This window comes from Argopecten irradians, chromosome 6, assembly GCF_041381155.1.
Source record: "Argopecten irradians isolate NY chromosome 6, Ai_NY, whole genome shotgun sequence".
Classification (NCBI taxonomy): Eukaryota; Metazoa; Mollusca; class Bivalvia; order Pectinida; family Pectinidae; genus Argopecten; species Argopecten irradians.
The window spans coordinates 2,216,767-2,231,076 of NC_091139.1; the positions used below are offsets into that span (position 1 = coordinate 2,216,767).

General features: G+C 37.2%; 1 long non-coding RNA gene across 1 annotated transcript; it reads right to left on the bottom strand.

Moving 5' to 3' along the window:
- Positions 1-2,809: 2,809 nt before the first annotated feature.
- LOC138324702 (uncharacterized) lies at positions 2,810-3,900 on the bottom strand. The gene is made up of 2 exons (XR_011208669.1): positions 3,849-3,900; positions 2,810-3,046 (listed from the first exon to the last, which is right to left on the bottom strand). It is a non-coding gene; the product is annotated as an uncharacterized lncRNA (long non-coding RNA).
- Between the last annotated feature and the right edge of the window lie 10,410 nt (positions 3,901-14,310).

Below are 14,310 nucleotides of genomic sequence, written 5' to 3' on the forward strand. Positions count from 1 at the left end.
GCCACAAACATCCTCGGGGGAAGGGGAACAGAACTTGTATAACTTTTGGCTCTGGTCCCCGGGGGGCAGGAGGGGCGGGGCCCAATAGGGGAAATAGAGGTAAATCCTTTATATCGCTACTAGTCGTAGAGTTCTGAATGGAATGTAACCAAATTTGGCCACAAACATCCTCGGGGGAAGGGGAACAGAACTTGTATAACTTTTGGCTCTGGTCCCCGGGGGGCAGGAGGGGCGGGGCCCAAGAGGGGAAATAGAGGTAAATCCTTTAAATCGCTACTAGTCATAGAGTTCTGCATGGAATGTAACCAAATTTGGCCACAAACATCCTTGGGGGAGGGGGAACAGAACTTGTATAAATTTTGGCTCTGACCCCCGTGGGCAGGAGGGGCGGGGCCCATTAGGGGAAATAGAGGTAAATCCTTTAAATCGCTACTAGTCATAGAGTTCTGAATGGATTGTAACCAAATTTGGCCACAAACATCTTTGGGGGAGGGGGAACAGAACTTGTATAAATTTTGGCTCTGACTCCCCGGGGGCAGGAGGGGCAGGGCCCAATAGGGTAAATAGAGGTAAATCCTTTAAATCGCTACTAGTCATAGAGTTTTGAATGGAATGTAACCAAATTTGGCCACAAACATCCTTGGGGGAAGGGGAACAGAACTTGTATAAATTTTGGCTCTGACCCCCGTGGGCAGGAGGGGCGGGGCCCATTAGGGGAAATAGAGGTAAATCCTTTAAATCGCTACTAGTCATAGAGTTCTGAATGGATTGTAACCAAATTTGGCCACAAACATCTTTGGGGGAGGGGGAACAGAACTTGTATAAATTTTGGCTCTGACTCCCCGGGGGCAGGAGGGGCGGGGCCCAATAGGGTAAATAGAGGTAAATCCTTTAAATCGCTACTAGTCATAGAGTTTTGAATGGAATGTAACCAAATTTGGCCACAAACATCCTTGGGGGAAGGGGAACAGAACTTGTATAAATTTTGGCTCTGACCCCCGGGGGCAGGAGGGGCAGGGCCCAAAAGGGGAAATAGAGGTAAATCCTTTAAATCGCTACTAGTCATAGAGTTCTGAATGGAATGTAACCAAATTTGGCCACAAACATCCTTGGGGGAGGGGGAACAGAACTTGTATAAATTTTGGATCTGACCCTCCGGGGGCAGGAGGAGGGGGGCCCAATAGGGGAAATAGAGGCAAATTCTATAAATCGCTACTTGTCCTAGAGTTCTGCATGGATTGTAACCAAATTTGGCCACAACCATCCTTGGGGAAAACAGAACTTGTATAAATTTTGGCTCTGGCCCCCTGGGCGCAGGAGGGGTGGGGCCCAATAGGGGATTTAGAGGTTAATATTAAAATTCCTTCAGAAAAGAAACAATGAACCTGTATTCAGAACATTACTTGGCATTACAAACCAGGTGAGCGATACAGGCCCTCTGGGCCTCTTGTTAAAAATGTTAAGCTGTACAGCAAATTACTCAGGTCAGAGATACGATCCTAAAGATCCATTTAATTACTTGCTTATTAGAATTTAGGAAAGAACGCCCTTAAACTATCCAGATTTAAAAATTTCTCTAGTTCTACCCAGTCTATTGGGTGTGAAACTAGAACAATCTGTATACCAATAAGGTGTTGTTTAGAAGTAAGAATGTATAAAAACAAACTTGCTTCCATAATGAATGATTTTGAAATTCTCTTGCTTCATTATGAAACACGACTCTCTATTGGCACTAAACCTAAATTCTTACATATATTAGGGATGAAATGTTTTCCTACACTGATCAGCTTCAAGTGGTACAATCTGTCAAAATTACTTTCATCGCCAGTTACATTTAAACATCACATTACACAATGGTCACACTACACATCTGAACTTTAAGGATTATATATATGACCCATGTAAACTTGAATGAAAGTTGAACTTAGTAATCATTTGACTTATATGACCTTGAATAGAAGGTCAAGGTTATTTATTCAAACAAGCATTGTAGCTCTTCATCCCAGCTTACTGAAGATGTACTAGGTCCTTAGGGTTGTTTTTGGTAGCCAATAAGAACTCATTCAAGATTATTTAAGGACATTTACCCCTTATATTTAATAATATATGCAGGTTTAGGTCATCCATTTAAGCAAACTTGCTAGCTCTTCCTCCAAGCAATCAACAGACCGAGAATGCTAAATGAAGTTTTGACCATTTTATATGATACTTATATAAATTGTAAATCTGATTAAAATACTGATCCTTATTCATGCTCTGTTACATAAAGGATCAGACATTTCATTAGGGGTCACATTCTGGTAACCTTTAATATTTCCATTTGCTCGGGACTGACACCATATAACCTTACCAAACAAAAAGGAAATTTATGAGATCATAATTCTCCTATAATTTCCATTGGTGTAGCGATATGTATAACATGTATTGTGACGTGGTTCTGAACACCGTCATGACGTAATGCACATTTTTTGTGCGTACATGTATGCTACCAGAATGAAAAACCCCAATTGTTCTATGTTATTCCCAAAAATATTTACAGTTATGTGGAATATCCTAAAAATGGAACATATTGATTAAAATGTTGGAAGTGTAGGCCTACTGATGATTGTATGTTTATTTCCATGAACTTATCTTTTACCGCAAATGACATCAGGACCTAGCCCTGCTTTTGACAATGTCATTAAAAGTGTTTGAAATTGACCCATACAGGATGTTGTCTAGATCCTCTGTGAGAAAATGGATCTGTATTCTAATCAGATTGGAGTTATATATAGAGAGCTGATATTAGCAAATACAAAACAAACCAAAATTGAGATTGACAAAGTTGTATTTAGTACAAGAAGATTCACATGATAAAGATGATTAAGCACAATTATGGACTGTGTCAATGTCATCCATGTCAAACAGTTCATGAAAATATGGTAAGCGTCTTTTCCCCCCCGAGTTATTTCCCACTGTGTGTTAAATTAGGCAGTTCCTGTACACCGTCTTTGTTCACCACTCGCACTTTAAACGCTGGTAGGTTTATAATGAATCTCTTCCTTATCTGGGAATAGAAACACAAAATGTAAACGAAAATCAAGACCATACTAGGGAAATACTGCTATTAATCTGTAGCTATACATAAATGCTCTCATAGACTTTTAAATACAATATTGATTCTGAAAGGCCCAGTAAATTTCTAAAACAGCTTTTAATTTTTAAAATAGATTGAGAATGTAAAACGAGATTTTCAAGTCGCAAAAGCTACACATATCATCACCTTCTGGACAATTTAATTAAAATAAATTGTGTGACATTTTTAAGAATTTTTTTATGTTTGTTTTGGAAAGGTAGTGGCCCTTTAATTATCTTAAGATCACCTTCTTTGCACCTGACAATCATTGACCATAAGCATTATCTTCATATTGGTAATATGTAGTATAGAATAGTATATGAAGTTGGTCCTCAATTGCACAAGATGCTTATCTACAATAAACTCTGTGAACCATCCAACTCTTTTTTTTTTGTTTCTCGTTACACATCACTGACATATCAAAGAATTTAAGACAATGAAAGAATTTTACCAAGATTTGATCTCCATGATATAAAAGGAACGTATCATAAACTAGACGTATTTCATTTTATGTGAAATTTACTCTATATACATATCTCTAAAATATTTCTTTAATGTGAGATTCTTACCATATCCAAACATCTCCTAAGTAACTGAAATAGTCATTTCATCTTATAGGTTCAACTCCTATAAGACTAACCCCTCTATACATCTTAAAAGTAACCTGAACAGTTACCTCAATACCAAGTCTTATTACATTGAATCCATCTGTAAATTAAAGTTGAACGCTTACCTCATCTATACATCTCTGCAGTAACTCTAATGCCTCGTCTTGTGACAGATCTGAAAAAAACAAAACATAATGCATACATCAATGGAGCAAAATCTTTCTCGTGTATTGAATTCTTAAACGTTTACATTGATGAATTGAAAAAAATAAAAATAATGTTTGACTAAAGGACTAGATAGAATTCCAAACAAATACACAAAGTATCACCTTATCCACTAATACAGGACAGAAATAGTACATACCGCATTGTTATGACTCGGATAATATTCTTTTTGAACCATATTCGAACCAATAAGTGTTAATGTCTCTATAAGCGCCCCTCCCTTTTCTAACGCCTCATTTCAAAGATCAGGCATAAAACCACAACTATCAAAACTGTAAAGGTTTGAAATAATAGGAGATTTCAGAAAAGATGGCGATGACGTCACACAAAGGTACATCCGGGCGCTCAAAGGTACAACTCTGTATATCTGTACACATTAACATGGTGGGAACACAGCCGCTTCGATTTTTGTTTACATTTTATTGTAATAAATAGTACGACCATCCAGGAATTGTTACTTTATCTTAATTTCAAAAGGTGTAAATAAAAATATGTAACAATAATATACAGATATAAATATATGGTATTCATAAATTTTACGATGTTTATACTCCATTTTCGGCCGCCACGAGGAAAAACACGGTCGCCATTATGTGTAAACATTGACAGAATATTGCAAATATCAGCTTGAAATTACAAATTAAATTCCAAGTTCCGCAAATATAGTACTGAAATTTTAATAAGCGATCACTGTTTTCTTAGTCTTACTTTGTAAAACACCTTAAGATGTGTGATTGTCACCAAATTAAAGTTTGCTTTCGTAGATCACCCCAAGCGCACGGCAGCCATTACGTACAGTACTGCCGAGATCTCGAATTTCGCCCTTTTTTAGAGTCACAAAATTACGTATTCTAGATAATTTGTTCGTCAGAAATTTTGGATTTTAGCTCATGACATACAAATGAGTCAGTTTATAGTTACTTTTTATCGTATTTTTAAACAAACTTTTAGTATTTTAGGATTTTCGAAGCCGTGCGCAATGTGTCCTGGTCGGCATTTACAGTATTACGATCTGTATTCATAAATCTAAATGTAGTCTATCTAACATGCATTCAAATTATTTTAAAGTAATATCACTTCAATTTGAGACTTCACTAGCAGTCCATGGAATAAAAGCGACTGACATTAAAAAATAAACTCTACAGCATTAAAACTGAACGATTTCACCATTTTAATGTTCGAGATCTCGGCAGCCATACGTTTACGTAAACATGTACACGTACATTGCGTAGATCTGCATATAAGTGCAACACAGTGGTTTATAGCATTCCTTTAAAGCAAGATATACACGAAAAAGAACGAAATATATATCTTTTACAAGTACTTATTGAGATATGTGTTGGTAATTACGTATTTATATTATTAAATTCCCAACTATGGGCTGTGTCCTGAGGTGATCTACTAGCGAAGGCTCCATGCACGAGCGGCCGTGGTCTGGCAATGTGGTTCGCATTTCGTTATATTTAATAGTATTGTGAACAAGTTTTTCATGTATAACAGAAACGTTACACAATAAAATCAATGATCTATTCATAACTTTTTCACAACAAGGATTTCTACCTGTGAAGAAAAAACGGGTACTGTGACGTCCCGACACCGCTTGGTAAGCTGGCTTCAACACTATCTACACAAATTAATATATTCAGCAATAAACAATTGTAAAATACAAAAATATAAATGTCTGTAACCTCTGAAACAATAAGCATGACCAAAACAATTTTGAAAAAAATCGGAACTTTTTACCGCAAGTATACACCGCGTAAATACTGTTTCACCCCTAATGTATTCATATACATGTATGAATGTATCAACTTTGTGAGTTTGTGGTACATTAACCAACGTTTGGATCTTAAGATGGAGTAAAATTCAATGTAATCATAATATGTTACAGAAGTAATATTCTTCAATATTATAAAAGATACAGTGTTTTTCCTGGGTATTTTGGGAAATTGCCACCTGGTGAAAATTGGGAAATTCTGTACGATAAAAGTAGGAAATGAAAAATTGAAACGGTGTTTATTGAAATTTTGGAAAAGGTAAAAATAGACAATTATGCTTCTCTTAAGAATCAAGTGTAAGAATGGATACTAAAATACGACGTTCAGACTTGGGATTTCCGGAATTTTTTAGTTTCGTCTCACAAACTATGCGTCAACTCACTGATTTGGGAAATTTAGACATAGATTTGGGAAAAAATAACAAGAAATACAATTGGGAATGGGGCCTTATTTCGGCCCCAAATATAAAGGCAGGAAAAACACTGAGATATTAGAGGTGTAACGATTCACTGATGCATCAATCAGAAATTAAATTTACGGGACGCGTCAGGATGCGTCCTGTACGTGTCCATTTCAGTTGGGAGGCATCATTTTATAATAGTTAGCATCCATGGACGTGTCACAATTTCAGTGGCGAAGTCCAACATTTTTTGGGAATTTGCAATCAAACGCACCCGAAAAATGGCGGCCTTGACAGGTGAGTCGGCTGGCCGAGAACACAGGTAAACTAACCGGGGTACGAATGCAAAACGCCAACCAGGCATGACAATTGGATCATGAATGGCAATTACCAATTAATTAACACCTTAGGCCCAATATCTTAGGTCATGACAATGGATATTTTTGGCACATGGCCCGCTTTCATCTTTATATGGTTGGCGTATTGTGTACTCGGTGAGTGACAGTGCTAGTTTAGTGTTGAGGTTTCGTCTGCTATTTAATCAGTCTTTTAATGGTTGTTAAACATTTTGTTAGGTCATCTGACCCGAAGGGCCTATTGTCATCATGCACCGTCGGTCGTCGTGCGCCGTCCGCCGTGCGTAAACTTTTCATTCAAACGACTTCTTCTCAAGACCAAAAAGGCCCAGGGTACTGATATTTGGCTGTAGCATGCTGGGATGAAAGGCTTCCAAGTTTGTTCAAATGAATGACATTGACCTTCATTCAAGGTCACAGAGGTCAAAAAGGTTTAAATCTTTAAACAACTTCTTCTCAAGACCCAGAAGGCCCAGGGTACTGATATTTGGCCTGTAGCATGTTGGGATGAAGGGCTACCAAGTTTGTTCAAGTGAATGACCTTGACCTTCAGTTAAGGTCACAGGGGTCAAATAGGCTAAAAATCCTTTAAACACCTTCTTGTTTGAATCCATACTAAGTGTATATTATGTTTCATTTTTCAAACCTCTTTTGCAATACCGTATTTTTGCGCGTATAGTGCGCACTTTTTTTCATAATCTATCAAGTGAAAAGTTGGGGGTGCGCACTATACGCAGGTACAAGGCATGGCCAGGTCCTGGGTTATGATCACTGACCGGCAGGTCCGAGCTATGCAGTAACATTTTGTACACGTTGTCGTGAAATAATTATGATTAAATACTTGGATCTTTAAGTCAATGGTCAATGCATATATTCAATATAAAAGGAAAACATCTCTTGAATTTTTCATCTTTAATTCCTTGAAAGTCCGTTTTGAGAGCACATGTGTTCATGACCGGATTCATGTTACGATCGTGAATCTTCAGTAAGGTATCTCCAAATCTAAATGGCTAAATGAATATAGCCTGGAGCTTGAAACGATGTATAAGTGTGTAATTAATTCGTCACATTTGACAGATTACCTTATAAATAAGTTTCTCCAGCATGTGAAAACTTTTGAACTTGCAAATGTTTACGGAAGTGAGTGTAATCCCACATGCAGAGCCAGCAAATTAAATACGAAACTAAAACCTTCCTACATTAACACTGACCAATCGGCACTATAAATGATGGTATGACTGTAAAATTTACTCTTATTACTATCTTTTGAAATGGTTCTGTAAGATATCATCCTGATTTCAATACTAATTGAAATAATTGAGAATACGGAAGCGTGCAGTCAGTAATCAAATATGGCGGCCACCTGTGGTTGATTGGCCTACTCAGTCGGCTTTCCAGCTAATATCTTGGACAATGATTAAATCTAAATGCCGAACAGATACACAATAGACTTGATTGATACCACTTGGAATTACACAAGGTATGGTTAATTATTTGATTGTAGAACCATCGTTGTTGATATCCTCATTATAGTGTCACCGGCAATTCACAAGCTAACTAGGCTTAGACCTGCCGTTGTGTAAACAAAGTGTCAATCATCGTGTCAAACTCCTCTCGCCAGTTAATTTTAATGAACAGAAGGTTGTTTTAAGCACTGCTATACAATAAGAACCGTTTGATTTTGTTCTTCAAAATTGTTTGTAGGCAATGCAAAATGTTGTGAACGAAGATACAAAAACTGAGATTTTTTTTTGTAAATATTTTTTTTTCAAAAATGAAACTCAAAAACGTACCTGCGCACTATAAGCGGGTGCGCACTATACGCGCAAAAATACGGTATACAGAATGTATGATTTGCCGTAATTTCTGCAAACAGATTACCTTTCGATTTAAAAACTATTTTTTACAACAACATGCAGTATATAAATTATATATTAACAATAAATGATAAATTCAGTATGTTCTATAAAAAATTGACCTTATGAATCTTTTGAGTTTATATTTATGTTTTTAATGGAATGACAATGAAGAATTAATATAAATTGATAAGGTTGGCTATAAAAATGATATAACAATGAAATATTTTATCCCTTCTGAAGTGGAAGCACACCACCTAAATGAGCAATATGTTAAATTCAAATGTGTAACTGGTTTACATAAATATTTGATTGAAATAATTTTAAATACATGATTATATTTTATGAAATAATTAAATTTGAAATGTTTAGGTGATATGTTATTAGGTCATCTGACCCGAAGGGTTAGGATGACCTATGGTCATCATGCACTGTCCGTCTACGCAAAAACTTTTCATTCAAACAACTTCTTCTCAATAATCATAAGGCGTAAAGTACTCATATTCAGTCTGAAGCATGCTGGGATGAAGAGCTGCGATAGTTGTGAAAATAAATGACCTTGACCTACTTTCAAGGTCACAGGGGTCAAAAAGGCTAAAATCTTTGAATGATTTTTCTCAATAACTGAAAGGCCCAGAATACTTATAATTGGCCAGTAGCATGCTGGGATGAAGAACTACCAAAGTTGTGAAAATGAATGACCTTGACCTACTTTGAAGGCCACAGGGGTCAAATAGGATGAAATCTTTTAATGACTTCTTTTCAATACCCATAAGGCCCAGAGTACTCATATTTAACCTGTACCATGCATGCTGGACTTAAGGGCTACCAAAGTTGTGAAAATTAATGACTTTCACCTACTTTCAAGGTCATAGGGGTCAAATAGGCAGAATCTTTGAATGACTTCTTCTCAATAACCATAGGGCCCAGAGTAATCATATTTGGACTATATATAACATGCTGGGATGAAGAGCTACCAAAGTTGTGAAAATGAATGACCACCTACTTTGAAGGTCACAGGGGTCAAATAGGATGAAATCTTTGAACGACTTCTTCTCAATACCCACAAGGCCCAGAGTACTCATATTTAGCCTGTACCATGCTGGACTTAAGGGCTACCAAAGTTGTGAAAATAAATAACCTTGACCTACTTTCAAGATCACAGGGGTCAAAAAGGCTAAAATCTTTGAATGACTTCTTCTCAATAACTGAAAGGCCCAGAATATTTATAATTGGCCTGTAGCATGCGATAAGGAGCTACAAAAAATTATGAAAATGAATGCCCTTGACCTGCTGTCAAGGTCACAAGGGTCAAATAGGCTAAAAATTATTAATGATTTCTTCTCAATAACCATGAGGCCCAGAGTACTCATATTTGGCCTGTAACATGCTTGGATGAAGGGCTAGGGCTACCACAGTTATAAAAATGAATGACCTTGACATACTTTCAAGGTCACAGGGGTCAAATAAGCTAAAACCTTTGAAGGACTTCTTCTAACTAACTAAAAGTTCCAGGGTGCTTATATTTGGCCTGTGGTATATGCTGTGATAAAGGGCAGCCAAAGTTGTGAAAATGAATGACCTTGACCTTCTGTCAAGATCACAGGGGTCATATCGGCTGAAATCTTTGAACGACTTCTTCCCAATAAACGTTTGGCCCAGAGTTCTCATATTTGGCCTGTTGCATGCTGGAATGAAAGCCTACTAAAGGTATGGAAATGGATTACCTTGACTTATTTTCTAGGTCATAGGGGTCAAATAGGCTAAATTCTTTGAATGACTTCTAACTAACCAAAAGGTCCAGGGTACTCATATTTGGCCTGTGACATGCTGGGATGAAGGGTTACCAAAGTAGTTGAAATGAATGACCTTGACCTTCTTTCAAGGTAACAGGGGTCAAATAGGCTAAAATCTTTTAAACTACTTTTTGTGAATAATTAAGAGGCGTAAAGACCTGATATTGGGCCTGCAGCATACTGGGATAAAGTGCTACCAAGTTTGTTCAAATGAATGACATTGACCTTCATTCAAGGTCAAAGGGGCCAAAAAGACTAAAATCTTTAAAACTTCTTCTCAAGAACCAAAAGGCCCAGGGTACTCATATTGGGCCTGCAGCATGCTGGGATGAAGGGCTACCAAGTTTGTTCAAATAAGTGACCTTGACCTTCATTCAAGGTCACAGGGGTCAAATAGGCTAAAAAAATTAAGCGACTTCTTAGTGGTGGGCTGATTATTGATTATAATCGATAATTGATCGATTGAAGCAAATCTAAGCGACAATCGATTACAAAAAAACTAAATCGATTAGTGAAATTTACGCTCTATTCCGGAATCAACACCGGACGTTGTTTTTAGTTTTTAGGTCATCTGACCGAAGGTCAGGATGACTTATAGTCATTATGTTTCGTCCGTCGTCGTGCGCCGTGCGTCGTGCGTAAGACTATTTATACAAAAGCCTACTCCTCCTTAACCCTTGAGCGGATTACATCCATATTTGGTATGAAACATCATTTGGGAAGGACAATGTTATTTTATATAAATGAGTCTGGTCCGACCCCTAGGGGCTGAGGGGTGGGGCCCCAAAAGGGCAAATTTTCTTAATTTAAGCTTTAAAATCCTACTCCTCTTTCATCCTTGGATGGATTTCATCCATATTTGGTGTGAAACATCATTGGGAAAGGACAATTATATTTTATGTAAATGAGCTTGGTCTGATCCCTAGGGGCTGAGGGATGGGGCTCAGAAAGGGGCAAATTTTCTTAATTTAAGATTTAAAATCCTATTCCTCTTTCATCCTTGGATGAATTTCATCCATATTTGGTGTGAAACATCATTGTGGAAGGACAATCATATTTTATATAATTGAGCCTGGTCCGACCCCTAGGGGCTGAGGGATGGGGCCTCAAAAGTGCAATTTTCTTAATTTTAAGCTTTAAAATCCTACTCCTCCTTCATCCTTCAATGGATTTCATCTATATTTGGTGTGAAACATCATTGGGGATGGACAATCATATTTTATATAAATGAGCTTGGTCCGACCCCTAGGGGTTGAGGGTCGGGGCCCCAAAAGGGCAAATTTTCTTAATTCTAAGCTTTAAAATCCTACTCCTCCTTCATCCTTGGATGGTTTTCATCCATATTTGGTGTGAAACATCATTTGTTTTACCAATTTACCAAGTTTGTTCAACAAATGACATTTACCTATTTTAGAAACTTACATATTCAACTAAGGAGTTCCTTGTATTGTTTATATCAATCTTTAACCAATACTTTATGCTGTGACTTTGTTGTTTTGTGCAATGAGTCAGATGACCGTTAAGGCCCATGGGCCTCTTGTTAGTTAATAGGGTTGCGTGAACGCTTGACCTTACATGTATACCTGTAAAGCGTACAAGTGACCCAGACGCTGTACACAAAATGGACGACGAACTGTATAATCACCCAGGAGCCAGCTCCTCGCGAGTGTGGCGATATTTCGGGTTAAAAAAAATTAAATTTGGCCCTCCAAATAAGGAGAATTTGGATATGAAATTGGCAGTGTGCCGCGTGTGTCTTAAATCATATGCGAATAAAGGTATGTTGATGTCAAATCGTCCATGCGTCAGGACTTACTGTTACACGTTGTTGAAATTTGTTTTCGTTTAAACCAGTGTTTGGAATTTAAAAATCATTGCTTTAATTTGCATTGTTTGTTTTCTTTATGAAATTCAAATTGTATAAAAAAATCAAATGACGTTGTTTATATATTTTTTTAGGAAACACGACAAATATGAGGACATACACTTTCTAGTCATTCTACATTCCTCTCTGGTTTATCTGTTTTAATAAAAACAAAAACCTTTAAACATTTGAACATGTCTTTTATTTCTAGATTTAAAACAAAACAGCACATTGTTTTCTTTGTATAAATAAGAAACTTTGAGCACATTGTTTTCTTATGTCTTCTTTGTATAAATAAGAAATTTTAATATCTTGTACATTTATTATTAGATCAAACACATCTGATTATAATCGATAATCGATTGGAAGAGGCCATCCGATTATCCCGATTAATCGATAATGAAATTCTATCCGATTCCCACCACTACGACTTCTTGTGAATAACTAAGAGACCTAGAGACCTGATATTAGGCCAGTGACATGCTGGAAGAAGGGCTACCAAATTTGTTCAAAAGAATGACCTTGACTTTTATTTAAGGTCACAGGGGTCAAATAGGCTTAAATCTTTATATGACTATGTTGTATTGTGCCAATAGTCAGATGACTGTTAATAAGGCCCATGGGCCCCTTGTTTAACCATGACTCCATATCTTAATTGATTATGATTATTATACAGCTATTGCCAAGATAGTCAGATGTCCGTTATATATGGCCCTTGGGCCTCTTGTTTTAAAGGTTGTCATAATTTAAAACATTTTTTTTTCCTAATTGAATGATATAATTGAAATAAATCATACAGGAATGCGCTATTGCAAGGATACGCATATATTTTGGGACTCACTGATTTTATTTGGAACTTACTAATTTTGTCTGGGACTCACCATTTTCAAAAGTGATGAGTCCAGGACTCAAAAGAAAAATATCCTACATAAATTGCTGATCAATGTATTGCATCGCTGAGTGGTACATTGATGCATCATGTGCAATTTATTAGTATCGCAATACCTTAAAATAAGAATTGAACATTGGACTATCTCCCTTAGTCAATGTCACCCGAACGTTTATTAATAACAAAATGGCTGAATCTCATCAGGAGCAAAAACACTAAATTTGTGTCAGGGCCTGTGTTTCCTGATCTTATTTCAAGTCTCTGTCTAATAAATCTAGTAGCGGAACATGGGAAATGGATAAAACTCAAGTCAAGAAATCTCTGTCATATTTATTGGTGATTTTTACTTGATTTCATTTATAATGTCTATCAAAATATCGCAATATGTATCGTATCGTGAACCGTGCATTGTGATACGTATCGTATCGTCGTATACCTTGCGATACACAGCACTAAAAGATATTGTTATATCCAGAACAAATGAGAGAATTTGTACTACTTTTAATTGAATTCTACGTATACAGACATATTTCAGAATGTTTCCTATTTTGACTGGTACCTGGGTACACATTTTTGGACCTGGGTGTATCCCAATGCAAACCCGACCCTTAACAGGTTCTCAGGTACTTGTAAGTAACAACCCTAATTATCATAATTTTTAGATCATTATAAATGCATTGCCATAACTTAAGTTTCATATATGTTTTGGTAAAAAAAGGGTCAGGATGACCTATTGTCATCATGCACCGTCCGTCGTCGTGCGCCGTCCGCCGTCCGCCGTCTGCCGTCCGCCGTCCACCGTCCGTAAACTTTTCATTCAAACGACTTCTTCTCAATAACCGGAAGGCCCAGGGTACTCATATTTGGCCTGTAGGTTGCTGGGATGAAGGGCTACCAAGTTTGTTCAAATGAATGACCTTGACTTTCATTCAAGGTCACAGGGGTCAAATAGGCTAAAATCCTTTAAACAACTTCTTCTCAAGAACCAGAAGGCCTAGGGTACTGATATTGAGCCTGTAGCATGCTGGGATGAAGGGCTACCAAGTTTGTTCAAATGAATGACCTTGACCTTCATTCAAGGTCACAGGGGTCAAATAGGCTAAAATCCTTTAAACAACTTCTTGTGAATAACTAAGAGGCCTAGAGACCTGATATTAGGCCTGTAGCATGCTGGGATGAAGGGCTACCAAGTTTGTTCAAATGAATGACCTTGACCTTCATTCAAGGTCACAGGGGTCAAAAAGGCTGAAATCTTTAAACGACTTCTTCTCAAGAACCAGAAGGCCCAGGGTACTGATATTGGGCCTGTGACATGCTGGGATGAAGGGCTACCAAGTTTGTTCGAATGAATGACCTTGACCTTCATTCAAGGTCAAAGGGGTCAAAAAGGCTAAAATCTTTAAACCAACTTCTTCTCAAGAAC